A 3,514-nucleotide genomic window follows, 5' to 3' on the forward strand; every position below is an offset into this window, starting at 1 on the left:
GCCGGCGGTCACGAGCCCGGGAACGCGCGTCCTTCGCCGTCCCCCTTCTCCACCCTTGGGTCGACTGCGCCCGCCTCCCCATCGCCTCCGGGTCCCCTCCCCACTGCGCTGCGCAGGCCAAGGACGCAGCTCTCCTCCCCCCACCCCCGACCTTCTTAACCCCGGGGGCTGGGCAGTCCTGGGAGGCAGAAGATTCTGAACCGAGGGAACGTAGCCGGCCACTTCCTTGTCCTGGAGAGGAAGAACGGGAGGAAGACAGGGAAGAGGCATTTTTAGGATCTCCAGGGCCCGCCGTGTAATGGGAATAGAAAGAGAAGAGGGGCTCCATCAGATGACCCGTGTGGTTAAGAAGTGTTTTCCCACAGCTCTTCAGGGAGGGATAGACAGGGAGTCGACATTTACTGAATACTTCTATACCAGGCATTGTCCTAGTGGCCTGGCTCTTCCGATGTCCTTTCTGTAATCTTTGCAACCAAGGGAGATAGGAATTAACCCCACTTGACAGATGAGGAAACTGAGACTCCCCCTGTACAAAGCCTGAACTAGAAAACCTCAAAGTATTTCCTTTGTAACAGCCCATCATATCTTGTCTTTTTCTCACAAATAGTTGCCTTGTCTTGTAGGCAACAGATCATCACACTTCCCAACTGAGAGGGATGGTCAAAGTGATTATCTGAAATAACCGAGATGGAAAATGTTCACAGTGGCTCTTTAAGTAGTCCTTTTCTCCAGTGCAATTTCCTTTCCTGTCCAGAAAGAAAACCTAAATACAATTGTATTTACTTAGTAACATCAAAGATCGCTGTTATCAAAATAATCTTAGAAAAAAATAAAACAATATCTCAATTTCGTCTATAGGTATATGGTCTAAGTCGTCAGGACAATTATCTCTTTTTCTTCCAGACAGTAAAGATCAGGGTGTGGACTGCCAGAGTCATCTCCTAGTAACATATGGATCCCAGAAAAATCAGAGCAAGGACGCTCCAATAGACCTATTTCCCAGAGATCCAAGGTCTGAAGGTAATGGAGTTGGCCAGAAGACACTCCCACTGTGTCTCCCAAACTCTTAAGAGTGAGTTTCAAACAAGGGGCAGGCCTGGGAATCTACTGTTCTGCCCTCCTCTGGAGCCAAAGGGAAAGACAGGATGGAAGTACCTACTTTCCTGTTTATGTTCAAAATTACTAATGCTTTTCATGTCTGAGAATTCTGAGTGACAATTTAAATCTTCAGGCTTAAAATTAAATTCTTTATTCCCTTCAGGGACAGTTCTTCTAATAATTAGACCACTTCAGAACTTTCTATTAATATACTTAGAACAAAACCACTGCCACATCTTCCAATATGTTTCCTCTTTTGCTACTTAAGCCAACCTTGAAATAGTGGATTTCCTGAGTGGCGGGGGTAGAAACCACCTAATTGTTTTTCTTACCCTGTTACCTTTTTATCTTTCCACAATAGGATTCCTGTAAGAAAGGGAAGGTAGGAATAGCAAACCAAACCGATATGAAACAAAATGTTAACGGTAATAGCACACTAAGTACAAGCAAATCGAAATAACAAAGAAACACTCGAGTTAAAGTGTTAACATGTAATTTTATGATGCTTTTTCATCGCTTCGCATTCTCCAGTTTTCTTCAATTTCGGCTACAGTTTAGTCAACAGATGCTTGTAGTTTGGAAGCTACAGGAAGCGGATTCTGAAACAAGAGTTTAGCATTCAGGGTGTGTCTTAGGAGTGCCCTTGGGACAAACCCCTGAGGCGGGGAGAGGGAGGAAAGGGACTGGGCAGAGGGGAAAGTTAGCGGGGAAGTGGGTTCCCCTCCACAGCCTCACCCAATCCTGTGGGGCGCCCTGGAGCTGAAAGCCCTGTCGGGAGCTGTCATATGGTGAGCCAAAATGTCTAGGGCTTTCTAGCCCCACCTCAGTGGGCTGACTTCCTGCAAACAGCTCTCTGCTGCCAAAGGAGCTGACAGCTAGAGGCTGTCTGCCTGCCTGCTGAAAGCACTCCCCCAGCTGGAGCAGAGTCCTTCCCTGAAGGGACATCTGAGAGGTGCCTCTCTGCACCCACCACAGATGCATGCATGTAAGTGAAACTGATTTTAGTGAGTAAACTGGTTTTTACACGTGAGCTCTTTTGACAACTCTCCATAAAATTACAAATCCGACACACGCCTCTATGTATCCCTACTACTTCTTTATTCAGATCTCTTCTTGCGCCTGATACACTAAATAAATATCCTTCTTCCCTTTTCCTTTACTCATTCCACTTTTCTCCCTTCTTTCGTTCTGGAAATTGTCAGAAATCCCTTAGATCTGCTATTTTTTCCTCCTGCCGCAACTTGTCCCTTCTTCATACTCTGCCCATGGAAGATAAGCCCTGACTATTAGATCTAACTAAAGAATTGCAGGCCCATTTCTCATCATGGAAAAAAAAAAAAATCAGTTGTGTATGCAGTGACAGCACTAATCACGAGAGGAGTGGTGATTGTATAGATTCTATACTGTGATACATATTAAGGACCCAACTGCTATAAAAAATCATCTCCGTGTAGTTGCCATGGAAGGAGTTTCACACAGCTAGTCCCACCGTTAGACTAATGCAGTCATAACCAGAAAGTTTTGTTAAAACAGTAGTTCTCCGGGCACCTGGGTGGCTCAGTCAGTTAAGAGTCTGCCTTCTGCTCAGGTCATGATCCCAGGGTCCTAGATTAGAGCTATGTGTTGGGTTCCCTGCTCAGTGGGGAACCTACTTCTCCCTCTCCTCTGTCCCTCTCCCCTGCTTGTGCTCTCTCTCTTTCTGTCTCTCAAATAGATAAACAAAATCTTAAAAAACTAAAAACCAAAAGACAGTAGTTCTCAAAATGTGCCCCATGGATCCCTGGGGTTTCTCTAAGACTCTTTTGAATGTCTGCAAGGTTGAATCAATATTTATAATGATACTAAAGCAAAATTAGCTTATTTTGCTCCATTAACTTTACACTGATGATACAAAACTGCTGGTACCTTAGCACTTACTAAGACAGAACATAAAACTGTACTATTAAAAAAAACTGTTTACTTAGAAGTCATTGTATTATTCACTGATACACAGTAAAAAAATAAAAAGGGAAAGGGAAAAGAACAGACAAATAAAACAAAAGAGCCAATCTCACTTAAGAATATCACAATGAAGCAATACAAATTGTGGTTATTATTCAGTCTCAACCCTTGCTCAAGTACATGTCTCGTTTTTAACAGCTTTATTGAGATATAATTAAAATACATTAAACCATACAAATTTAAAGTACATAACATGATGAGTTTTAACATATGATCGCCACCATCAAGAAAATGAACATGTCCATATTTTACCCATGGATTATTTAAATTATGTTATTTTGTTTCCAAATAGCTGAGGATTTCTCTGTTTCTTTTTGTTATTGATTTCATATTTAATTCTGTCTATCATCAGGGAAGAGATTTGGCATGGATGAATCCTTTAAAATTTTTTGAGAATTTATTTATAGCCCAAAAT

The sequence above is a fragment of the Neovison vison genome, chromosome 8 (genome assembly GCF_020171115.1).
Source record: "Neovison vison isolate M4711 chromosome 8, ASM_NN_V1, whole genome shotgun sequence".
Classification (NCBI taxonomy): Eukaryota; Metazoa; Chordata; class Mammalia; order Carnivora; family Mustelidae; genus Neogale; species Neogale vison.